The sequence below is a fragment of the Petaurus breviceps genome, unplaced genomic scaffold, assembly GCF_028583685.1.
Source record: "Petaurus breviceps papuanus isolate PSGF00001 unplaced genomic scaffold, PetGlider_PUasm1.0 214, whole genome shotgun sequence".
Lineage (NCBI taxonomy): Eukaryota > Metazoa > Chordata > Mammalia > Diprotodontia > Petauridae > Petaurus > Petaurus breviceps.
In genome coordinates, this window is record NW_027185863.1 from 3,653,809 (window position 1) to 3,681,015 (window position 27,207).

General features: G+C 38.4%; 1 protein-coding gene across 8 annotated transcripts in view; it reads left to right on the top strand.

The window, feature by feature from the left end:
• Positions 1 to 27,207, top strand: part of NCK2 (NCK adaptor protein 2) — a 202,648-nt gene that overhangs the window by 1,378 nt on the left and 174,063 nt on the right. For 2 of the 8 annotated variants that reach the window (XM_069093982.1, XM_069093983.1), the window contains exon 1: positions 5,863 to 10,147. The exons of 4 other annotated variants lie outside the window; for them this stretch is intronic. The gene's annotated coding sequence lies outside the window, so the exon portion shown is untranslated. Of the gene's footprint in view, positions 1 to 405; positions 427 to 5,862; positions 10,148 to 27,207 lie in introns of those variants that run through there. 2 more of the 8 variants (XM_069093977.1, XM_069093972.1) reach the window with 2 other exon arrangements.

Here is a 27,207-nt window from a genome sequence, read left to right on the forward strand (position 1 = left end):
GGGGGGGGGGGGGGGGGGGGGGGGGGGGGGGGGGGGGGGGGGTTCTCTTTTGCTGGGATCAGTCCCTTTTCCCCCCACACCCCGCCCTCGTGTTCTGTGGGGGCACGGGGAACCCCCCCACCCCAGCCTTCGTTGAGGTATCTGCACTTTTAAACACCCCTCCCCTCTTTCTTTTCTTCCTTCCTTTTCATCCCCAGCCGGTGGTCTCTTTTCCTCTCCTTTCTTTTACCTCCTGGGTGGGTGTCGCTGTGTTTTGGAGGTGGCGTGCGTGGGGCGCCCGGGGAGGAGGAGGAAAGGTGGGGGCGGGGGCACGGACCCTGTGGGCTGGTTCAGCCCGGGTTGGGATCCCTGAGCTGCGGGTGCAGGCACCGGTATTTTGCTCTGCATTGTTGAGTGATAAGAAGAAGGAAATAGGCTGTGGTTGAGGTCTGTTGGGGAGAGAAGAGAGAATTTGCCCAGGGAGCTGGATGGGGCGGAGATAAAGCTGCGGGTTTAGTCCCTGGGACTCCCGGCTGGTGGGGGCTCCTGCCTGGCGGAGGCAGGAAGCGCTGAGCTCCCAAGCCTCCTGGGAAGGAGCTCTTCCCCCCCCCCCCAGGGCTAGGAAGCTCCTTGGGTTTTAGTAGCTAGGTGGTGGGTTGGAGAACCAGGTACTGCTGGGGTCTAGAGCAGAAAGAATCTTAGATTCCAGGAGGAAAATGGAGAGGAAGCGGCATTACTTACCTCTTGTATCCTCTTTATTGACAATGTTGCCCACTACGTTCCTGTCACATCTCATAGAAGTGATGTTTGCCAAAGGCACACAACGTGCTGGATTTCGAAGTCAGTCCTGGGCCGCATTATTTAGAAGACTTAGTCACACTTGTTACTTGAACCCAAGTTTCTAAATAGTTTTACGTTCTCTTCTTTTACAGGAGGCAGTTGCGGTGTAAAATTACCTTATTGTTTAGGGTTTGAAGTATTAACTTGCACATAAACACAACTTATTTTGTATTGTGTGGACTTGCAAAACACTTTAATTGATAAACTGCAAAAATGCTGGAGGATGCTGGCATCTTTCTGCTGGTGAATACTAAAACCCCTGGCATTTTAACAGCTTCATAACAGTGGTTTTGATGGACATAACTGGTCCTCCATTTATTTAACTGGCTTTTCTTTCCTAACTAGTTTATGATTAATTCATGCCGTTTTCTAATCATCATCTAGACTATAGTTGACTTCCAGATCCTGGCAAGGAGGCAATGTACAGGGCAATAGGTTTGGAGTCAGGAAAGATAGGACCTGTGATTTGTTTGAATAAACTATTTTTTTTTTTCACGTTGAGAGGAACTTATCCACATGTTCGTTTATTTCTTAGTATATTTCCAAACAGACAAATTTCTTTAACTTGCTAGGGAGGACGAAGGAATCTAAACCAGACAAGAAGCAAGAGAAATTAGAGGCTTTGTGATGCAAAAACCCCTCTTAGGTTATAGAAGGGATATGCTCAGCAGAATCCTAGCCTGTCTTCTTGGACCAAACGTTGAAGATGATTGAATAAGCTATTAATGCAGGTCAGCACCTTTTTCTTTTACTAAAATTGTTTCTTCTCTAAACTCAGAGAAATTAAATGACAGATCAGAGGCAGGACTTTGAGTCTGAATTTAGGACTTTTCAGGGTGGAGCTGGGCATATGCAAACCTGGCAGAGTTTCTTGAGATAAGGCATATTGGCAAAGAGCAGGTCCGTTCATTTGTACCCATTTACTAGCTGTGTGACCCTGGACAACTCACCTTTACATCTTAGTGTGTCTGGGCAGTTCTATAAGATTTAAGTTAAAGAAAAAGGTGCTGACCTGCATTAATAGGAGTTAATTCAATCAAATCATGGATCCTAATTCCAAAACCAGTGCCCCATTCTTTGTCTAGTTAGGCAACTTTTTTGTTATAAAGAGGATAGAAGAGGTTTTCTCAACACCAGAGGGGTCAAACTCAGCTGAATGTGGCCAGATAAAGATGTAATTGGGAAATATGTAACAAAATAAAAATACAGTGAAACATAGATAATGTTATATTTTAAAACTGTTACCATGTGACCCTCAGGGATCCTTCTGTATGGTTAGTAGCCCTTGGCTTCTATTTGAATTTGACGCTAATGAAATAACAGGCTGCCCAATCCCTATCCTTCCTAAAACCCAGTTTGCATTAGTCTGAATTTTGCCTTTTGGTAAGTTTCTGATTATCATATGCTTATGTGAAGGTGCCTAATCACCTTTCTAATTGAAGTCGTTGACCTATGCCAAGCTTTTGAAAATTTCTGTTTCTGTCATTTACACTACTGCTATTTTCCAGTAAGGGGCAGAAACTGTGTAAGGGTGTCTTCAAGGTATCAGCTACCCATAAGCATTAAGTACACTGGTTGGATTTGTGAGTGAACGTACTGGTGGGTCTATACAGACTGTATATAACCTTTTATGATCCCCTAAGGACTCCTTGATTACTTTCTACTACCTGAAACCTTTTACTTTTAACTCTGTCCTTTGCTTTTATGTAATTTTCTCTGGCTAGAGCTCTGCGTGATAGGAAAGCTTTTAATTGGTAAAGCAGCAGTGAACACTGGGGGAGAAATGGTGCTTGGGGAGATGGGTCTGTGACTTTAAAAGTGAGATTTAATGACCTTATAGTATAACAGTGCTTGCTGGCTCTACTGGGGAGGAAGTTTTGAGAGCTGGGAAGCTAGGTTTTTTCTTAAATGAGCTGGAAACTACCCACAGATCACCCCAGTGAGGGAGGAAACTGAAATGTGTTCTTGTTCAGATGGATTGCAAATGGGGCAATCAAATTGTTTCTTTCTGAAAATGAGTTATGGAAATACTTCAAAGTTTGCTTAAAAGGCCTTTAGTTGCAAATATTTGTGAAATGTGCTTGGTAGCCCAGATGCATGAGTTCAGGCAACTCCAAAGTTGTTCAAGGCGAGTCATTTGAACTGATTTTCAGAGTAACCAGCTCAAGCAAGTCAGAATGATTTCTTCTTCCTGTATTATTTAGTAGTACAATTTTAAAATTGAAATAAATCTTTTCTTCTGCAATGACTTTTTCACTTTGAATTTTTCTTTCTTTTACTGAAGTAGTAAGATGTATCTCTGAAGGCATAATTATTGATTTTATGCTTATAGATATTTATATAGCAGTTATAAATTAGTATACAAAATTTTCTAATTTTTTTTTGTGGACCTGTGATTTCATTGCTATAGGAGAATGCCTACCCTACACCCAATATAGGTTAGCATATTTTATGCAACTTACAGACTTAGACTCTTGCCAGAAGCACCAAAAGGTTAATAATTTACCCAAGGTCATACAGCCAACATGTAGGACTTGAACCCAGGTCATCCTGGCACAAAGCCAGTTCACTATGCTTCACATTTTCACATATGAATTAAGTTTGGTTCCTGAACATGTTTTGGTGAAAATGGAAAGTGTTAGGATTCCTGCTGACTGGGTCATAAGTAAAAGCAAAACATGAGCATCAGGTCCTCAAGGGATGGACATTTTCGACACATACTTCAGATAACCAAGCACCTTTTTTGTTCTCTGTGATGCTTTGCACATGGTAGATGCCTAATTAGTAACTTAATAAGGTAATCATTTCTGTCTTGAAAGCCAGCTTGGTACAGTGGACAGAGAGCTGATCCCCTGTCAAGAGATCCTTGGTATCACCTTTTATGTAGACTGGTTTTTGTGACTCTGGGAAAACCCCTTAACCTCTCAATGCTCTAAGCAACTCTAATCAGGAAGTTGTAGAGCTATTCCTGGAGTTAATTACCAGAGAGTGTCTTTCCTTGGGGTTTCCAACACCAAAGAAATGAAAATTTCTTCTTCTCTTCCCATTCCTTCCATCTCTGCTCTCCCTCTATCTCCTTTTATTTATTGATTTTTTTTTTAAGAAAGTTGTGAAATCTTTAAAGGAAGCCCCTGTAATATATGACCATATGGCAATCAAAAGACAATGTATGTGGAAGATTTTATAATTCAGGTATATAAATGTAAATGCTGTTATTTTTGTTGGTTGTCATGACCAAAGCTTTTTATGGCCCCAATCATTTAGCTGGTAAACAGCTATATCTATCTGCAGATATGAAAGTATTCTCCAGTCTTTCATAAGAGTTACTGTTTTCCTGCAAATTGTTTATTTGGCATGCTACTAAAATTATTTCTCTGTTGTGGAAAAATAAACTTGTAATTACTCAGTGCCAATATACTGTCATTTATCATTAGCATTTGAGATTTTAGGATAGCTCAAAGAGATAACTAGGTAGGGAAAAAAAAACTCCTAAGAGATCTCTTTAAAAATCAAGACACCTTAAAAACTCTTTTCCTTGATTTTTCTTTTACTGTCAATATCCTATTACATTGGTAGCTCTTACAATACTTTTCTTCTTAGAAATTTTCAGTGGCTTCTTTTTTTTGTTTTTCAGTTATGTCTAACTCTCTGTGACCTTGTTTGGGGTTTTCTTGGCAAAGATACAGTAGTGGCTTGCCATTTCCTTCTCTAGCTCATTTGATAGGAAACTGAGACAACTAGAGTTAAGTGATTTGCCCAGGGTCACACAACTAGTAAGTGTCTGAGGCCAGATTTGAACTGGGGAAGATGAGTCTTCCTCACTGCAGGCCAGGCCTGGGAAGTCACTTAATCTCTTTCAACCTCAGTTTTCTCCTCTGTAAAATGGAGGGGGTGAGGGTCAAAAATGCTTTGCAAAACTTCAGCATGCCTACCATACCTTATTTGCTGTTAGTATTCAAGTATTTGCTGAATAATATCAGAAAAGTTTGTAGGTGACCATGAGATTTCTCTATACCCTGAGATTTGAGCAAGTGTGAAAACTTGTTCTGGGATCGTGGGTTTTTGCTTAAAGGTATGTCTGTATAATGGAAAAAACTACTCATTGCTTATCATATAACTATTCTCAGTCATACTGAAAAGTTTGTCATGAAAACAACAACAAAAAAAACCCCCAAACCTTCCATCTAGTGGGTGGGATGAATGTTTTACTTCTTAATTGATTAGATTCTTTCTAGAAGTGAACACAAAGTAGGAAAATTGGGCAAAGCATTTCATAGAGTGTCATCCTGTTGAAATGCCACAAGTAAGTTTCTTATTCCTCATGTGTATTTAGCATACTTAAAAGGTGGTGGTTTGACATGATCCAGAATTTAAATACAGTAAGCTCTTTTCTTTAACTTGGTAGGGGAAGTTTATTGTTCTGGTTAATAAGTTAAAATAGCATCTGTGGATTAAATGAGAGGCTGTCTGCTATAATGAGGCAGTTTAAGTCAGCCAGACCTGAATTTAAGTTTCACTTCTGACACATTCTGACTTCTCTGTGTGTCCCATACAAGTAACACTATGAATTGAGCAGGTGCCAGCCTATATTGATAGAGAGACCTTCCTTACTGGGAGTTTCCTATGCCAGTTAAATTGCAGGTATACATAAATATATATGTTTCATAAAATCAGATTTATAAAATCAGAATTTTATAAATTCTAGAGACCTTCCTTACTGGGAGTTTCCTATGCCAGTTAAATTGCAGATATACATAAATATATATGTTTCATAAAATCAGATTTATAAAATCAGAATTATGTTTCATAATAATCAGCTTTATATTTAATGTTAAAAATTTACTGAACATAATTTAACCTTTCCCACCTCAGGAGGCATTTCAAGATTCTGCAGAGCCTTAAATTAATATATATTTTTTGTCATTTCTACTAGAGAAGTGGTTTAAAGGAATACTATATAGCAGAAATTAGAACCACCAGTCCTGCCTCACCTTGGAAATCTGATGGCATTCTGAAGAGATTCCCTCTGCAGTTGAGAATAGCTTGTTATTGTATTTTCTGTTACCAAGCTTTCTGAATTCATTATTTCAGGAACTCCTGCTATTTCCATCAACAGGATGAGAAATTGGTCTTTGAGATCAATAAGATGAGAACAGACTCATCATATATGTCATATAACTAAATGATAGACCACTTTTGGAACTAGCTCTTTTTAGAGTGAATAAAGTTTTAAGCTGGGAAAAGGGAAGTTGACTTAATTTAGTTTATTTTCTCCTGTTTATCCTGTCAAAATCGTGTTTGTACATAGTTGCATGTTGTCTCCCCCATTGGAGTGGGAGTGTCTTGAGGTCAGGGACTTTAAAATTTTTTTTTTTTTTTACTTAATATCCCTAGCATTGAACACAGTGTGTGGCACATGACTTGACTTAACTGTTTGGGATAGAGTGGATTGAAGAATTTAAAAAATATATATATATATATAAAATCTGGGTTAGTCAATAGAGATAAGGGATAAGAACTGGATTGTGTGATTGCTCTGGTACAGGGAACTCTAGAATTACCAGTATAGATTAGCACCTTCTCAACCACTTAGTCTTAAAGAGTTGCCTGGAGAACTGAGAGAGGTTAAATGGCTTTTCCAGCATTACATAGCCAGTGTATTTTTTTTTTTTAAGCAATAGGGGTTAAGTAACTTGCTCAAGGTTACATGGCCAGTTATTTCTGGGTGTGGTGCTGAGTATCTGAGCCCGGGATTCGATCTCCAGGTCATCCCGACACTGGAGCCGGTGCTCTTACTCGCTGTGCTACCTGGCTGCCCCGAGCCATTGTATTTTTCAGAGGTGGGATTTGAACTTGGGTCTTCTGGGCCCAAAGATGCCAATTTCTCCTTTCTGTCAGGTTATTTCTCCAGACCTACAGCACTCAGTGTTCCTTAGGTGATGGCCCATCCAAGTACTAAGGGGCCCAGATCCTCCTTAAGCTGTGAGGTCTCAGTTGTTCAAAGTGGTATGACTGTAGACCAAACTTCAGTCAACAGGACTTGAACTTTATTTATGACTATGGCTTCAGATCTCAGGATCAGTCCAAGTGCTGCCCAGTTTCCTCAAATCCCTTTTTCTTTATTGTATTCAGAAATAGTTACTTAAATGTTATGATCAACTTGCTACATATTTCAGCCTTGTCTTGTGATTGTCCTTTCCCCTTCTATCCAGTGGCTCTATCTCAGCCCTAATCCCCTCTGATTTTTTTTTCCTGCATTCCAATACAAGTTAACTCTCATGAAATTCCAGTGATGGTGCACTCTTTTCTGACAACTTCTTTGTCCCTTTCCCTGGTCTCTCTTTTTTGTCCCCTTAATGTTGGAATTTCTCAGCTGTTTATCTTCAGCAATTTAGCAAATATATATGAAGGGTCTACTATGAAGAATAATAAGTTCTGGGTCACATTTAAACTTTAGGTCAATCAGTGATTTATAAAGCACCTACTATTTGTCAGGCCCTAAGCATAGCAATACAAAAGGCAGTTATATTCTATTGGACAGGAGTTAAAAAACAGGAGTTAAATTTTCTGGGGTAGCGAGGGCATAGAGAGTTGGCCCTGGAGTCAGGAGGGCCTGAGTTCAGATGTGGCCTCAGAAACTAGCTATGTGACCCTGGGCAGGTCCCTTAACCGCAGTTGCCTCTGTGGGGGGAGGGGAGATATGTGGAACGTGGAGACGTAGATGTGTGGATATGTGGAATGAAGGAGAGTGAGGAGGAAGCAGGTCAGGTGAGGCTGAATTTATTAGTCTGGGAACCTGGAAAAATAGTAAAAACCCCAATAGAAATAGGAAAGTGTAAAGATGCTATTGTTCCCTCCTTGAATTTTCAGTCTGTTAGGAGCATGTGACATGCCGAGCATTGTGGTAAAACACCTTCACCTGCCCCAGTTTATTCACTTCCCCCGCCCAGGACTGAAGGCTTGGAGTTGGTCTTTGATTTTCTTTTACCTCCACCTGCTCAGAAGCTGAGTTCTTTCGTGTCTGCATCCACAGCTTCTCTGGAGTTTTCTTTTTTCTTTACATTCTTGTGGCTTCCACCTTAGTTAAGTGATGCATACTCTTTTCCTGCAAATATATCTTATGCATGACTTAAGAATTGACTTTGCTTAAGCACAGTTCTAGTCAGATCCTCACCTCCTCTCCCGGCATTTTCTTTGACCGTCCACTGTGCCTGCAATGTTCTTTTTCCTCCTCGCTTTTTTCAGGACTTTAGACAAAATCTCACTTTCTGCAGGGAGCTTTTCCCTGTCTTTCTAGTGCTTTTCTTTTGCTGGTTATTTACAATTTCTCCTGTATAGATTTTTTTTGCATAGTTATTTGCACTTTGCTTCCTCCATCAGATTGGGAGCTCCCTGAGAGCAGGGGTCATCTTTTTGCCACCTAGCACATATAGTAGGCACTTAATAAATGTTTACTGAGTGACTGAACTCTTCTCATAGCCCTTAGGAGCTTTCTGTCCTGTTGCCTGCAGGAAAAAAAATCCTAAATTTGGCTCCCCTCTACCATTCTAATCATAGCTCACATTATTCTTCGTTTTGTGCAGTGTTTTAGCAAACTGAGCTGCTTTCTCTTTCCCCAGTACACCTTGCTACTTTGGTCTTTATGTCTTTGGTCACAGGATGCCATCTTTTCCTTAACCTGTGCTGTTCTTCCTTATTCTTCAACACTCAGCTCCAAGTACCCTAATACCATCTTTCCCATGAAATATTCCCAGATCTCACTATGTGGATAACTCCCTAATCATCCAGAAGTGCTGTCTTCCTTTTCTCCTGGTACTTTTTTGGATACTTTCCTTAATTCACATGGACATTCAAATTTGTAGTTAATTTGTGTGTATATTTCTTGTTTCCTGCTAATTCAATTAATTCCATGAGGACCTTATTACCCTTTGGTTTCTCCCACAGTGACTATCATATGTGACTGTACATTTTTGGCACCTAGTAAATAATATATGAATGTACAGATGAACCAAAATATCTAGGCAGGTGCTCAGATGGAAAACTGACTAAAAACAGGCATACTCACCAACCCCAAGTGGATGGTGCTTTTTTAATGGAAGTTGATTTTTGATTCTTCATTGAGGTAGGGGGCACTGTTATGACACACGTATTGCCTTTTTTCAAATAGTATAGAGTAGATCCTGATTTGTTTGGGGTTTTTAATTTAGCCTTTGTTTAAAAAGTTGGTGTTTCCCATCAGACACCTAGAAAAGCAGTTTGGAAGCTATAATTATTCTAAAATTCCGAGCAGTTTGTGAATGAGTGTTTCAGGTTAAATCATCATGTATCTTCTGAACTTGCAATGACTCAAAGGTACATAGGGTACAGTTTTGTATAATATTCATAATATTTTAGTGTGAAAGGTACCTGGCTTTTGAATTTCTACCCATTTTTGAAGGCTCAACTCAAATAGTCCCTTTTTCAGAAAGTTTTTCCTGATAACTCAAGACCTTTTTCTCTCTCTTAGGCCTTACATAATACTTGACTTTCAACTCTTTTATGTGATTAAAATCTCTTTTGTACTGTAGTTATTGGGGGGGCAGCTAGGTGGTATACTGCTTAGAGTGCCAGCCTGGAGGAAGACTCATCTTTATGAGTTCAAATCCGACCTCAGACACTTTCTAGCTGTGTGACCCTGGGTAAGGCTCTTAGCCCTATTTGCCTCAGTTTCCTCCCCAGTAAAATGATCTAGAGAAGAAAATGGCCAACCACTCTAGTATCTTTGTGAAGTGGGGTCAAGAAGAGTCAGACACAACTGAAATGACTGAACAACAATAAAAACTAGTTATTTGAATCATGGATCGATAACTGGAAGGAACCTTAGAAGTCACCTAATCAAGAGGTATCAAATTCCCAGGAGCAAAACTTGTTTCTTTAAGTGAGTCCTAAACTAGATTAAAATGTAATCAGGAAGTCTTTGTCAAAATAAATAAAAATACAACATAGATGATGTTCATTTGTGGTTTTCTAAGTCATTAGGTGGCAGTAGGGATTCCTGGCTGTTTGAGTTTGACACCACTAAACTAGTCCAAACCCTTCTTTTACACATTGAGGCCCAGAGATGGTAAAAAAGGGAGATATAAAGAAGTCACACAAGTTGATCAGGATTCCAACTCAGTTCCTGGTACCTCCTGGTTTGGCCCTCTTTCCATCATATCACGCTGGAAATGTGTCAGATTACAAGCTCCATGCTGTTGTTGAGATCATAGGTCCCTCCTACCTTTCAACCTCAGAAATTATCTCAGCCAGCCTGCTCATTTCACAGATGAAGAAACTGAGGCTCAAAGAGGTAAAATTCACACTAGGTCTTTTGTAAACTTTATGTTTTTCTCAATTTAGCAAATAGTCTATGTTTAATGAATGTTGTTGAATTGGATGGTGAGTTACTTTTCTGTATATTAAACAATTTTAGAGTATTAAGCATGTGATTCAACAAAGAACAGTAAATAGCTATGAAAACAGTTTTTTGACGTGAGATGAATTTTTATTTGCATCTTTATTTTCTGAAATGGGGAGTTGCAGTTACTATTTTAAATTTTGTTTGTTGTGCTGAATGATTCCAATGCCTATCTCTGTTATATGTGTTAAATTTAACCGATTGAGAGATAGAAATGCTAAAATTTGTTAGAGAGTAAAACCTTATTAATATAGAAAGGCCCCGAAATACAGGAAAAAAAATTGTGTTTGGCTCATTAAGATACTAAATTTGAGAAATATTTGTGGATCTTTAAAATAATTGAAAATTGTAAGGCAATTTACACTTTATTCCACTACTTTTGTTTATGTTGTAGCTTGGTGAGATTTTAGTTGACCTTCAGCCCTTTTCTGGTGGCCCTCATCTTTTCCTTGGTTATGCCCCTGTGTGTGAGGGGTGTCAATTAAATGGATTGGTGAGATGGGACAGAATGCCCAAGATATTAAAATGGAGGAGGGTTGGCTATCAAAGGGGATTTGGAAGCGTCCTGAAAATAGAGTGTGTGGACACACACGTCTGTGTGTTTGGGGCCCTTCTTCAGTAATGGGATTTGCCTTGGTTTTTAGGATTGTGCAATTCTGTTGATTTTCTTGCTCTCCCACTTGGTGCCAAAGCAATTGTTTAGACCTATTGCAGGGCATGTAATATATTTTCAGTTGTTTTATTATTTTGATATGAGTTGCTGCTGCTGTTAAAGTATGTCCTTTATTGTTGTCTCATAATTGTTTAAAATCAAACACTCAGAGTAATTTGCCCAATTGTAAACTTATCTTGCCTTTCTTCTTGTGTCCTTTTCATTAGTGGTAGTCCATGTATGCTCAGGCAGCTAGGTAGGACAATGGATGGAGTGACAGGCTTGGAGTCAGGAAGACCCGAGTTCAAATTCAGCCGAAGTTGTGTGACCCGGGGCAAGTCACTTAACCTTGTATGCCTCAGTTTCCTTGCTTGTAAAATGAGCTGGAGAAGGAGATGGCAAACCAGCCCATTATCTTTGCCAAGAAAACCCCCAATGGGGTCACAAAGAGTCAGACATGACTGAAATGACTCAACAACAAATACTGACTCCATTATTTATAATTCACTCTGTAAATGGAATGGAGTTTTGGGGTTACATCTTGTAAAGGACATTGACCCTAATGCTCTCAAAAGCATTGTTTTCCAGTGGATTTTAGATACATGAAATAAAGTTGTGTGTTGTTTTTTTAAGTATGTGTTTCCCACATCTGTAAGGAAACCACTGGAATTTAGAAGGGCAGAACAATTCAGTACTTAGCTGGGTAGTCAGTCAGTCATTGGAGAAAGATGGCAGTCCAAAGAAAGAAAGTTACTCTTTAAAGGCAACCAAAGGATGATTTTCTGCAAAATTTATATCTTAGCTCTTGTTATACTGTTCTTAACAATTTTGGCGCAGTAGTTGAGGGAGTCAACAAAAGTTTTAATTACATAACTTGTCCCTGCCACAGGAGATAGCAAAAATAGTCGTTCCTTTTGGTGTTCTCGACAATGTGTTCATTTTACAGAAAATCATTATCTTAAATTGTGTCTCTGCTTTATTTGACCCTCCTCCACCCCCCACTGACTTTTGAATGACCGAAGCTGGTTGGGGAACATTGACATCAGAATTAGTAAAGCTCATAGCTAGCCTTCAGACTCCTATTACAAGGATGAAGTGGATAGGCACATAGCAAATGATTTTGGAGACAGTGTTTCAGAAGGGAACTGAATGTCTGCTGACCTTTTGGAAGGGGCTGAAATTGCACGGCTGAAATTGGTCTATCAGCTACAGAAATGAATCTATCTTTTCCAATTCTTAGGGACTTTCTAGTTTTCCTCATTTTTCTTGACTAGTTTTATATTTCTTGTCTGTCCCTCTCAAAGCATTCTTTTGACAGCATGATTTTTCCGGAGTTTTTTTCTCTTTTTTCCCCCATCTTTTTTCATTACCTCTCATTGCACAGTCATTCCTTTGTATTCAACTGTTGCCTCTTTCCCACTTGCCTACATTTGGGAAAATCTTCTGTACTTTGGTCAAGGTAATTGGTACCAGTCCCTTTTCTCTTTGCTGTATTTGTGTTTTTATGAATCAGTAGATAAGATTCAGTGACTGCTTCATAGAAATTATCTATCACATTCTACACTTCAAAATAGAAATTAGTCAATAGGTCACTTTTATTTTCTTTGGGTCTGTCCTGCTTTGGATTTTTTTTTGTTGTTGTTGAAGTAGCCCTGTTAAACTTGGTCTGCTTTCCCTAGGTTTAGCTGTGCTGCCTACTAGGCTTCAGCTAGGAAAACTGGTTTCTCATTCTAATAATAGATTCCATTTTCCCTGACTTCTCTGCTAGACTAGTTCCTCCCCTGGAGGGAGGAAAAAAAATGGTTTCCTTGAAGAGAGTTCTAATTTGGAGCTGATTAGTAGATAAACTATCAGCCCAATGCTTGGGTTAGGGTGCCTCTGTTTATAATTCTCTTGGGTCAGGGAGTGGAAGCAAACCCATTTTGAAAATGGAACTAATATTTCTGTTAGGGGAACATCAGGTTAATTTTTGATATCTGGAGGCTGATTGAAATTTCAGCCCCAGTATTTAGACGTGTACACAGTGACTATAATTACGCTCCGTTAAACCTTTTGAATTACCAGCATGGGTACTCTTCTACACAGCTGACCTTTTTGTAATTAAAATCCTTTCGTCCCCATGTTTTTTATGTCCTTAAGATAATGGAAAAATAGTCCCTATTTACAAATGTTGTGCTGTGTATATTTATACACCTATACCATTAAATCCATGAAGATGAATATTCTTTTACCAAAATTAATTAGACCATAATTTCTTTATATGAAATCATGTTAATGCTAAGGATTATTATGTATGTGTCCTTTCATATTTGTTGAATTCAATAAATATTGGATGTACAAATATAAAACACTCTTAGATTTGTACCATGAGTATCCTGATGTTAAGCAGAAATTTGACTGAAAGCATCAGTACCCACTCACAAGGAGATAATTTGAGGAGGAAAAATGACTAATTTCTTTTAATAAAGGATCACTTTTTATATTTGCCTTGTTTCCTTTTTCCATGAACACAACCATCTGTGTGCTCATCCTGGAAGCTCCACAGTTGGCAATTGTTTATGGGTTTTTTTTACCCTTTTGTTTTTTGCTGCTACTAAAGATTGTGATATTCTGAACCCAACTTAACTCTGTGTGTGTGTGTGTGTGTGTGTGTGTGTGTCTTAGCTAGTCATATCTCCAGACCTTTGGATATTTAATTTCCTCTCTTGTAAAGGATCACAATAAAATTTCTAGGGGAGAGAGAATAAAAGTGCTACACTCTAGGGAAAACTACAAGGGGAAAGGGAAAATTATAATTTGGATGTTAGTTTGGGGATTTTAGTTTTCAGTGAACAATATTTAGAATATTCAGACTTTCTGCTATGATATTGCTGTTTCTCTTTAGAAATGTGGTCTTTTTTCCTAGAATTTTAAGGGGTACTACATAAGATATAGTAGATAGGGCATTGGACTTGGAGTTGAGAAACTTGGGTTCCAGAAAACCCATAATCATTGCTTCTCACTGGTTTAGAGATGGAAAGCCTAGGTTCCAGTCCCCAGTCTGCCAGTCACTTACTAATCAGAGTGACTTTGGGCAAGTCACTACATTAGACCCAGAGCTCCTCGGGAGGAGGGACCACCTTTTATTTCTCTGTGTCCCAGTACTAAGCATCGTACCTAACAGATAATAAATAAATAAATGTTTAACTGACTTAACCTCGGTGGACCTCTATTAACTTCATATTTTGGACAAACTTTAGGTTTTAAAGGTACAAGCGTATGTGAACCTTACCTGAAAGCTCATGGAGAATCTAGATATATCATTCAATTCTGAGGCTTTCTATTCATGCCTTCCTTTGATGCTTGCTAAATTAGATTTGGATGAAAGTGTGTTTCTGTTAATTTTAAAATGTCATCGTGAGAGTACTTGTAGCACAGGTAATTTATGTCTCAGTTTCAAATATCTTGATGTGTAAAAAGAATCAGGAGACCTGGGTTTTTTCCTGTGTCTCCCAATTGTACGACCAGAGGTAAATCACTAAATCTCTGGACTTCGGCTTCCTCAGCTAATGAGAGGTTAAATTATACTGTCTCCTGCTAAAGTTCTGACGTTCACATTTCTTATTGAATATCAACTTCTCTGGCCACAGTCACTCTTTACCTATACTCCCCCTGCTCTCTGCTGGAAGGAGGGAGATGCTTATTCCTCTCCTGCTAGTCTAGATTAATCATTGAAATTAGTCTACTTCAGCTACATTTGCATTTTTGGTTATAATTTTGTTATATTCACATAATTTTGTTATATAATTTAAAAATTATTATCTAGTTATTGTATCTGTTGTTATCTTAGTATTCCTTATTTTGTCCTCAGGTTATTTGAATCATTTCTCCGAATTCCTCATATTCATTTATTTCTTACTGTGCAATAATGACCGTATCCCACAGTCTTTTTCCTAAGTTGAAGTACTCCTATTTTGTTTCCAGTTTTGTTTTTCTTTTTTTGTGATCAAAAAAATGCTGTTCAGAATATTTTGTTATATGGGGGGGCCTTTCTGTATATGCCTCCTTGGCCAGGCATGTGCCCCAATAGTGGGCTTTCTGGGTTAGAGCATACAGTTACATTCCTGGTAGGGTGTAAGAGGTAGGAGATAGGGTTGAATCTGTCATAAAGAATATTTGAGCTGGAGGAAACCTCAGAGACCCAAGCCCCTTATTTTACACATGAGGAGACTGAGAAACAGAGAGCTGAAGTGACATCTCCACAATTCTACAGGTGGAAGAACCAGAATTAAAACCTAATGGAGATCCTGGTGAAGGAGTTTGGAGTTTGGTCTGTTCACGTAAACAGTAGGAGAAAACCTTTATTGGTTCTTAAGAAATAAATTGACCTGATTAAAAATGGTGTTTTAGGAAGTTTAGTTTGGCAGCCTCATGCAGAACAGGTTGAAGGGAGGAGAGACTGAAAGAAAGGAGATGGGCTAGTATATTGCAGAAATTTAGTCCCTTGCATGAAACTAACCCTCACTTTCTTGAACTCTTTTCTGGTCATCCTTTTTCTAATCCTGACCATTTCCCTCTTCCTTTCTCACCCTTTTCTTCAGTTTGGTATTTATTGGATGGAGTAAAACCATGACATCAGAATTTGGGAATCCCTGAGACTACATCATGGCTTCTTGTTTGATTGTTCCAACTTAAGTATCCTCCTGAAGTCTTGTCAGGGAATTGAATCTCTCAATTTAATTTATCACTCTAGTCCCAACTCTGGAAAACTATTTTACCCTTCCCCTGTATTTGGCCCCCAACCCCATCCACTTTTTCCAACCCTTCTCTCTTTATTAACCTTCCCTGTCACTTCTTATCTCTGGAATCTCCCCCCCCCCAAAAAAAAAAGCAGTTTGTTTCAATATTAAAAACTTTTATCAAGTGCCAAAAACATGCAGAGGATTGTGAAAGGCTTTCATGATAGAAAGAATATCTTAATTTGTAAAGAGGGAATGGAATAATGAAGGAAGGAAAGGAATAAATATTTATTAAACTCCTACTGTCTGCCAGCCACTCTGCTAAGTGCTTTTACAAATATAATCTCATTTGATCTTCACAACAACCCTGCAGTGTAGATGCTGTTATTATCCCCATTTTACAGTTGAAAGAAACTGAGGCAGTTAGAGATTAAGTGACTTTCCCAGGGTCTCACACAGCTGGGCTAGTAAGTGTATGGAGCTGGATTTTAACTCGTGGTTTTCCTTCCTTCCACCAGGTATGGTGCTCTGCCTAGCTGTCTCTAATGAAGCAGTCTTTGCTCTTTTTAAGGTTATCTTCCGTATTCTCTATATGTATTTTCTATGTCCCTATTTATATACCCTATTAGAGTTGAGGGGCACTGGGTGGTGAATCTGATAGAGTTCTGGGCCAGGATACTGGAAGATTCATCTTTCTGAGCTGAAATTTGGCTTCAGACACTTAGCTGGGTGACCCTGGGAAAGTCATTTAACCTTGTTTGTCTCCGTTTCCATATCTGTAAAATGAGCTGGAGAAGGAAATAAGAAACCACTCTAGTATCTTTGCCAAGAAAACCCCCAAAGGAATCCGACAGGCCTGAAGTGACTGAATAATGACAGAGTCCAAGCTCATTTATTTCAGGGATTATTTTGATGACTTAGGGTGGTACAGTGTTATGTATATACAAGTATAAAGCATGCAGTTTGAGGAAGGAGAGAGAATTAGCAAGTAGGAGGAAGCTAGTTAGGGAGGACTTTCCAAGAGAATTAGTACCTGGGCAGAGACTTGAAGGATTTTGAGAGATACAGGTCAGGAAGCAGTGTATTATAGGCAGAGGGGATGCCTTTTGTAAATATTGGGAGGTAGAGTATGTGAGATAGGTGATTTTGATCCCTGCTAATGTTTTATCCCTCAACCTGTCAACATATCAGCCTAGGAATTTTCAAAAGAAACTGATTTCTTCAGTAGAGAAATCTGGCTGACAAAAGAAGACAGAATAGTGCTTATCCAGCTTGAGAAGGGTCTGGCTGGGCTCAGAAGTAGGTGTTTGGAAAGGTTGAACTGTTGGTAGAGCTGAATGGAGCATCCGCGTTTCCTCTGGGTGTTAAAAACTTTATTTTAAGCATCCCTTACCCTGTTCTCCACCTGCCAAAATAAAACTACTATAACCTGATAAACTTGAAATCTCAGGGCTTATAAACTCTAGGAACTTTGTCTCAACTCACACGTAACCCAGTCATGTCTTGAGTACATTATAACTGACCTCTGTGGTAAAGTGACGAAATTCTATGATAGAACTCATTGACCAATCATGCTGTTAAGTTCTTGTGAAACTTAACTGCCCCCTTTAATGTTGTTTGACTTAATGTTGGGTTTTCATGGACCTGGATGAGGAGATTGTACTGGCTATGTCTTTAATCATTTTATCATAAAATTGAAAGGCATTCTTGAGTTTAATTGACCATTCCAGATGATTGAATATGCTCATAAGGTCATTAATTTGGAGCTGGAAGGATCTCAAAGACCATGTAATCCAAGTGTTCTTAAACTTCAAGGGAATCTGTGAATTGGATGGGGGAAAAAATGCCTTTATTTTTACTAACTTCTAACTGAAATGTAGTATGATCTTGGATTATTTAAAATTCTTATTTTGATAATAAGTATTGGTGTTATCCCCTTTTAAGAAGAGTTAACGCATATATATATGCGTTATATATACATATACATATATTATATACATATACAAATATATGTATATATTTGTTTATAAAATGCAGATATATAGGGCAGCTAGATGGTACAGTGTATAGAGTGCTAGGCCTGGAATCAGGAAGACCTGAGTTCAAATTTGGCCTCAGATACTTCCCAGTTGTGTGACCCTGGGCAAGTCACTTAACCCTGTTTGCCTCAATTTCCTCATCTGTAAAATAAGCTGGAGAAGGAAATGGCAAACCATTCTGGTATCTTTGCCAAGAAAGCCCCAGATGGGGTCACGAAGAGTTGGACACAAGTGAAAGACGACTAAACAAGAACACACATATAATTTAGATTATTGTTGTATGGTTGTTAGCTTTATTGCTCAAGGCTTTAGGAGACAGGTGAGTTGTGGGAGACATGAGTTGGGGGTTGGAGATAAGTAAGAAGGGACTAGGGGTAGAAGAAGGAAAGCAAAGGTGTATGGTTTGCGCTGTTTCCTTTTGTAAGATCTCGGGGGGTGTACAGCTCAAAGGGACTGGAGAGAGAGTTTATTCCAGTCCTCCCATAGTGGAGAGAACTGAGGTCAGAGCGGTTGAGTGACTTGCCTAGGTCAGTAATTCCCAGAGATTAGGTTTTAGCTCAGATCCTTTGACTCTGGAGCCTGTGTTCTTTCTGTGCTGTGCCATAAAGATAGATAGGGAAGGCCCATAAAGATTGAAAATGAGGGCAGCAATAATGAACTTACAGGCTACAGGTATTTTTGTTTGTTTTATTAAGGAAAATTAGGGTCTGGTATTTTAATAGGTTTTCCAAAAGGGTTGGGGCCCAAGGTCAGCTGTGCCCAAACCCTTCTCAAAACTGGGATGACCCTGGGTTCCCAAAAGCTATACCAACATAACGCAGTACTGGCTGATCTTACCAAGTTGGAAAGGGTAGACTGGGTGTCTGGGAGTGAGTTTCTCTAAACTTAGGCGTAGAATCCATCATCAGGTCTGCTGTCCAAGATGACATATTTTTTGGCTGTTGTCATTCTTTTTAAAGATGACCTGTTGAGTTCTAACAGGCTTAAAGTTTACATTGGTTCCAGCAGGACCCACATATGTGAAATCTCATAGTCTTGAAGTATTAATGTTATCCCTTTTTTAAGAAGAATTATTGCAAATATAAATTCATTTACTGTTCACATAAGTTTAGATCAATGTCTTTATGAAAATATTTGTTGACACTTTTTTTTTTTTAAAGCAATTGGGGTTAAGTAACTTGCTCAAGGTTACACGGCCAGGTGTTTCTGGGTGTGGTGCTGAGTGTGTGAGCCCGGGATTTGATCCAGGTCATCCCGACACTGGAGCCGGTGCTCTTACTCACTGAGCCACCTGGCCGCCCCAACACTGTTAATAGAATATTGGTGACAAGTAGTATTTTCTAATTTTCTAGCCATTTTTTCTATTTTATGATGTTGTAAACTACCTTTAAAATAATCAGACTGTGCTGTACCATCTCCACCTTCATCCTAGAAAGATGTATTTCTTTAAATCCAATACATTGTCTAAATTATTAATATTGTAAATTTTTACAAGTCTATGAGCATTTCACCTTTGTCTGGTTTAATCTTGTGTGTCTAGCACCCAGTAGGTGAGACAGGAATTCCCAAGAAAAGGAAGGGAGACTTTTAAAGAAGTTAAAATGAACTTTTCTTGGCTTTAATTTAGATTTCAAACCATTTTAAGTTTAAACTTACTGAATTCTTTTTGTCATCTATTAAGCATATTCTTTTGTATTTTTAAAATGCTGAGCTTGAAATTGTGTAGGACAACTACTGATTTGCTTAGTCTAGTATCTAAACAACTGTGGCTGTGTGACAGTAAATTATTATGGAGCTATTTTCAAAAGGCAGATTACTAATTTTAGTGTTAACATTTTAGTTCCATTTAGCATCTGGAAAAAAAATTAGTGCCAACATCCAAAACAGTTAAAGCTGTAATTTGTGATTTGCCCTCTATTTCACACCGAGCAGTATACATTCCCTTTAACATTCAGTGATTTGGATTGGTGTAAAACAGCTCTTGTAACACACTGTAGCTAATTAATACCTAGTATACTGAGTGAACTAATTTGAGAATATCAAAATTTTAATCTGAAAAGCATAATCACTCAACAATTTGTTTTGGTTTTGAAGGTAGGTTACAGTTGAACATATGTTGAAATCTTGCTTGTAAGATGAGCCACTGCAGTCTGAATTTGGTGTAATAAAGGAATAAATAGGATCCAGTGCAAGGACTTTATTATAACATGGTTTCACCTATAACTTACTGGGTTTTTAAACACAGATCCTGAAGACAGAAATATGAGATTCTATTAGCATTTGAAATTTTTACTGTGGCATGATTTAGATAAAAAAAATACAAAGTGGACCATTTGAATATTCAGATTGTTTTGCATTTTTGTTTTTAAAGTATACAAAAGTAATTTTACCAATATAAATATCATCTTGCCTATATCCTGCCTCTCAATTGCTTGTTCTCTTGTAGATTTTGTTCTTAAATAAGGAGAAATTTGGGGATAGAATTTCACTTTTAGTTCTTTCCCAATATTTTAAGACATTTTTAAAAAGATATGTGGGATTAATGTATTGTTGTTGAGTTGTTTTTCAGACATGTCTGAATCTTTGTGAACTTGTTTGGGGTTTTCCTTGGCAAAGATATTAGAGCAGTTTGGCATTTCCTTCTCCAGCTCATTTTACAGATGGGGAAACTGAGGCAAACAGTTCAGTGACTTTCCCAGGGTCACACAGCTAGTAAGTGTCTGAGGCCTGATTTGACCTCAGGAAGATGAATCTTCCTGACTCCAGGCCTGGCACTATCCACCGCACCAATGGCCTGACATAAATTAGCTGCCTTCAGTGATAGTCGGCATGATGTGTCGCCTCTTGTATTAAATATTTTTAGCCAGCATTTTTATTTTAAGACAAATGTTTTAATTTCATGTTGAGCTTTTGGTAGCAAGATAGTAAAGAAAGCCAAACAACTCCCTTCCCCCCCCTAAAAAAAAAAAAAAAACCATGGTCACCTCAAACCTCCAAAATCCAAACAGCTTTTACATAATTCTGATAAATAGTGGAACTGGAAGATCTAGGTTCTCACAGTACCAATCAATCTACAAACATTTACTAGGCTTATTATGTGTGAAGTACAGTGCTAAGTACTAGAAATAAAAAACTAGAAGTGAAGCGACCCCTGCACACAAAGAGCTTACACATCTTATTTTTTTTCCATTAGCCTCCATTTATTTTCTTAACTTTTGACTCCACCCCTCTCTCTCATTGGAAAAAAGAAAACCAATGCCTTTGTAGCATATATGCATAATCAAGCAAAACAAATTCCTACTTAGGTAATGTCTAAAAGTGCATATCCTGATCTGCATCTTGTCACCCGTCTGTCCAGAGGTAGAAGGAATTCTTCCTCATTGGCTTTCTGAGATCAGGGTTGGTCATTGCATTGATCAGTATTTTAAGTCGTTAAAGTTCTACGTCTTTACAATATTATTGTTACTTTATAAATTGTTCCCCTGGCTGTTCAGCAGCTAGGTAGGCCAGTGAATAGAGTGCAGGCCCCGAAGGCAGCAAGACTTACCTTCCTGAGTTCAAATCAGGCCTCAGACACTTACTAGCTGTGTGATCCTGGGCAAGTCACTTAAAACCTCTGTCTCATTTTCTTCAATGGTGAGAAGGTTACAAAATACCCAGTGCTTAGTTACATGGTAACTGGGTACATAGTAAGTGCCTGCATACATAGTAAAGGTTTAATAAACGACTATTGACTGATGGTTCTGTTCTTCGTGAAACTGCCCCTTCATGCCCTTTGACCCAAACATCTTATGCTTTAAGGCTAGACATCGTTTACACATCCGAATATATATGGAATATATATGACATGCATAGAAGGTAGTTATGGAAGGGGGTACAACTTCACAAAAGTCAATTACTTGATGTTTCTGATCCTCAGTGTCCTAATTAGCAGGAGAGGGATGTCCTCGAGGGTTCTTTTTTATATGAAGACATTTGTACATTTGTAAATATGTAAAGGTAAGTCTAATTTTCATAAATGAAAAGTAAATCTTTGAGGGTATATTGATTTTTAGCAAAAAAAAGGGAAAAAAAATGTGTGGAAGAGGAAATGTCTGGTAGACAAGTTAGTTCATCAAGGTGAGTGATAGATACAGGGTATCCTAAAAGTCTTAGTGCAGCTAACAATAGTTCTGTCACAGCCAATTTAAGCTGAAAAAGCCTAACAGTAGTAACTCTATTTCCCCATCAACTTGGATTACTAGGTACTCCCCAAACTTGATAATTCATCTTTCACCTCCAAACTTTATTAACACTTCATAAACTTCATTTAGCATAAAATTGCAACAAGACTTTTGGGACACCCTGTATTTTTTTTTTTTAATTTTATCAGAAACAAGGTATGACTTGAAAAGAAATCAGACTGATTTGCTTCTGTGATTTGACCCTGAAGGTAATTTTTAAAAAATCAGTTGCAATTTATTTTTTTACGTAAACTTTCTTTTTTAGCTTATTTTTCTTTTTAAATATTCATTTTTAGACATTTTGAATTAAGTTCAATTTAACAAATATTAATTACATGCTTCCTGTGTGCAAGGGACTGTGTGTGCTAGGTGCTGGGAAAATAAAACAAAACAACTCTTGCCCAAAAGAAGCTTACGTTGTTCTAGAGAGAGGAAACTGCACGTAGACAGATGTAGTAAATTCAAGGTCATTTTTGGGAAGAAAACAACTTGGAGAATTAGGCAAAGTTTTAGCACCTGAAGGGTAGTGCCTGAGCTAAGTCCTGAAGAACGATCCAAACAGAAATGGAGATGAGGAAAGATTACATTTGAGGAAAGAGGGAAAGCTTTTGGGAATGTATGGAGGTGGGAGGTGGAATATATCAAGTGTGGGGAGTACCTGATGAGCCAAATTGCCTGGAACATAGAGGACCTGAAAGGGGAGCAGTGTGAAATATGAAATGAAAGTAGAATCAAAGAACATGACTTGGCAGCTTATTGGAGCTCTAAAAATGTTTTGAGCAATGGGTTAAGGATATTGCTGCTCAAGATTGCTGTTTGGAAGATTATTACTCATTTGTGTTGTAGTTAAAGGAATTTCATATTTATTATTTAAAATAATTTACCAATAACTCATTAAAAGCAGTTGATTATATTTATGTAGCCTTTTACATATTACAAATTTACAAAATATGCTTTCTTATCACAACCTTATAAAATATTACTGTTGAGTCGTTTCAGCCTTGTCTGACTTTTTGTGACTCCATTTGGATTTTTCCTGACAGATTTTGGAGTGTTTTGCCATTTCCTTCTCCATCTCATTTTACAGATGAAGAAACTGAGGAGGCAGGGGGCAGCTAGGTGGCGCAGTGAATAAAGTACTGACCCTGGAGTCAGGAGGACCTGAGTTCAAAGCCGGCCTTAGACACTGTAACAGCAAGCACCCCAGCATACCCAGGGTAGCTGCCAACACAGGTTCTTAGATCTGCTTTTCTAAAGGAAAGCAACTCAAAATGTGTTAACAATCTTGCTTTAATCAAACATATGTCATTTACCTAGTTCAGGGGGAAAAGGTAAGTACCCTGAACTTCACAGGATACAAACAAGTTACAAGAAGACAGAGAAACAGGATCAAGCAGACAGGCCTCCAACTGTCTGACCATTACATTCATACCTAGTCACAGTTACCAGAGAGGGAAGCATCAACATCTGGGTTTTCAAAGCTGAGGGGGGCTCTCAACGGCTGCCCAGAGTCTTGTCTGGTCAAATCACACAACACTTCTCAAAGTGAGCCCCAAAGCAAAACCTCACATCAGGGTTTATTTAGCCTTCTCCTGGCTCAGAGAATGTCACAACCCTCTTGACCCACTGCCCAATAAAAAAGCATTCCTGAAAACCAAGCCTACCCCCACAGGCTCCAGGTGCACTTAAGTTTATCAAAGGGCCTGGGGGCAAGGAAGATCTTAAATTCCCATTCCTGTAACAGACACTTAACTAGCTGTTAAGACCTTGGGCAAGTCACTCAACCCTAATTGCCCTACCTTACCCCCTCCAAAAAAAAAAAAAAAGAAACAGAGGACTTAGGAGGCAAACAATTAAGTGACTTGCCCAGGGTCCCAAAGCTAGAAAGTATCTGAGGCCAGACTTGAGTTCAAGACTGTAGTTGCTTAGAACTCTATCCACTGTGCCACCCTGCTGCCTCTTATGAGCTGGGTTAAATATTAATAGTTTAGTTATATGGCACTTGAAGATTTGCTAATACTTCATATTTGCTGGGTATAAATAGTTCTAACTATCCATTTTTCAATTTTAGTAAACTGAGGCCCAGAGAAATTAAGCAGTTTGTGCCAAGATTCACAGCTAGTAAGTAATAGAACTGGAGCTCGCACCTCTGGCCTTTTGACGCTAAAGCTACTGCTTTCCTCTACTCTCATCACTATGATTAGCATTAAAAACGATCAAATTTGACTTTAGATATCACCAAAAATCATCAAGCATATTTTACATCAATTTATGTTGAATTTGTGAATCTCCAACTCTAATCTGTCTGAAAATTAGTGGTTACTCCTGTCTAGTTTCTGTATTTCATAGCCACACCCTATATACCTGTATTCTTGCCATTCAAAAGAAATCTGTATCAAAACACTTTAAAGATCTGATAGTAATGCACACTTCAAATTGCCTTATGCTTAGACTCAGATAGCTAGAACTTGAATGGTCTTAGATTAGGGTGGTTTAAACCTGCCATTGTACAGATGTAGAAACTAAGCTAGACTAGGTGAGTGAGTTGCCTTATGTTTCACAGCTGGCTAAGAACAAGACCAAAATCCTGGTCTTCTGATCCAGCTTCCTTTTCATGACAATGAATGCGCCATCATCATAGGCTACCGGTATTACTGATGGTTTCCTCTCCTTCACCAAGTACAGTTTGTCACCAAGGCCTGTTTTTTTCTCCTTTAGAATTTCTCTTCGATTTGCTCTTTTTAACCTCCTCCTCTTATTCTCAAGTCTATCATTTCATATCTGAGATACTATAATAATCTGGCTAGCCCAGGGTGGGGAACCTGTGGCCTCGACACGGCATGTGGTCTTCTAGGTCCTCGAGTGTGAGTCCAAGTTTTACAGAACAAATCCTTTTATTAAGGGGATTTGTTCTGTGAAGTTTGGATTCAGTCAAAGGATCACATATGGTCTTGAGACCACAGGTTCCCTACCCCTGCAAACCCTATTCAATCCTTCCATCTTTTATTCCATCCCAGAAGCATAAATGGTATAGTAGAAAGTGCTAAACTTCAGTCAGGAAGACCTGAGTTCAAATCTAGTTCTGAAAGTTAGAAGAAGTAAGTTAAACCACTTGCATAAATTAGGGAAAAATCTTCATTCTCTGCTGACAAGTAGACTGGCATGGCAAATAGTGGGGTCCTGAGTGGGAAAAGTTTGTAGACATGTGGCAAGGGCAAAGCCACACTAGGAGTGAAGCAGTAATCTCTTAGCATTTTGGGTGGGGGAGAATGGAATGCTGTCATTGGGAATCATGGAAATGGAATAGTGATGCTTGATATTTTTCCTTAGGCAAGAGAGGTAATTACTATTGAGGCTCATAAGATTTAAAAATAGAGGAGTCTTTGGAGAAATCATCTAGTTCAGCCCCTTAATTTTACAGAATGAAGAAACCAAGGTCCAAAGACTTGCCTCAGGTCATATAGGTTGTAAACACTATAGCTGGGATTTGAACCCAGGCCCTGTGACTTCAAATGCAGTGCTATTTCCACATATTTAATCCTAACCTATTTTTTTGTCAGTAGGATCATATTACTTTTAAATTTGGCAGTCTTTGCATCTATTCTTTTTTTTTATCTTTTTTTAACTTTATTTTATTTTTTAAAATTAATTTGTTTGTTTCCTTTTAGTTTACAGGATTCAATTCCACAATTCCTTGAGTTTCACATATTGTCCTCCTCCCTCCCCTCCCCCCATGGCGGCATATAGTCAAATATAGGATCTGTAAATACTTTCACATTATACATTAGTCAGGTTATAAGGACGGATTGTACCAGCTGGAATGAAAAATGGTAAAGAGGACATAAAACCAAATAAGAGAAGGAAAAAGATCAGGTATTTTGCTTCCACGTGGATATAAACTTAGTTCTTTCTCTGGATGCACTTACTTCTTTCCATCATGGGTCTTTTGGGATTAACTTATATCACTGCATTGCTGCGAAGAGTCCAGTCTATCAAAGTTGGTCATCACACATACATTGTGTCTGTAATTGTGTACAAATTTCTCCTGGTTCTACTCTTCTTACTCAGCATCAGTTTGTATAAGCCTCTCCAGGTAAATATGAAGACCGTCTGCTTTTCGTTTCTTATAGCACAATAGTATTCCATAACATGCATATACCACAACTTGTTCAGCCATTCCCCAATTGATGAGCACCTCCTTAATTTCCAATTCTTTGCTACCACAAAAAGAGCTGCTATAAACATTTTTGTACATATGAGTCTTTCTCCCATTTCTATGATCTCTTTGGGATATAATCCTAGGAGTGGTATTGCTGGATCAAAGGGTATGAAAGTATTTATAGCCCTTTGGGCATAATTCCAGATTGCTCCCCAGAAAGGCTGGATCAGTTCACAACTCCACCAGCAATGCATTAGTGTTCCAATTTGCCCACATCCTCTCCAGCATTTGTCATTTTCCTGTTTTGTTATCTTAGCCAATCTGACTGCTGAGATGTGGTACCTCAGAGTTGTTTTGATTTGCATTTCTCTAATCAATAGTGAATTAGAGCATTTCTTCATGTGCTTATAGATATCTTTAATTTCTTTCTCTGAAAATTGCCTGTTCATATCCTTTGACCATTTATCAATTGAGGAATGACTTGTATTCTTATAAATTTGACTCAATTCTCTGTATATTTTAGAAATGAGTCCTTTGTCAGAGACATAGGTTGTAAAGATTCTTTCCCAATTTCCCACCTCCCTCTTAATCTTGGTTACACTGGCTTTGTTTGTATAGAAGCTTTTCAATTTCATGTAGTCAAAATTATCCATTTTACATTTTATAATGTTCTCTAATTCTTGTTTAGTCATAAAGTCTTTCCCTCTCCACAAGTCTGACAGGTAAACTATTCCTTGTTTTAGGAGACTGCTTACAGTATCAACCTTTATACCTAGATCATGCACCCATTTAGAATTGATTTTGGTAAATGGTGTTAGATAATGGTCTATGCCCAGTTTCTGCCATACTATACATACAGTTTTCCCAGCAGTTTTTGTCAAATAGTGAGTTCTTATCCCAAAAACCAGGGTCTGGGGGTTTATCAAACAATCGATTACTATAGTCATTGACTTCTGAATCTTGTGTGCCTAATCTATTCCATTGATCCACTCCTCTATTCCTCAGCCAGTACCAAGTAGTTTTGATGACTGCTACTTTATAATACAGATTGAAATCTGGTACAGCTACCGTGTTTCCCTGATAATAAGACCTATCCCAAAAATAAGCCCTCCCCTTACTGTGTAAGATTCCTCTAAAATAAGCCCTCCCCTGAAAATAAGC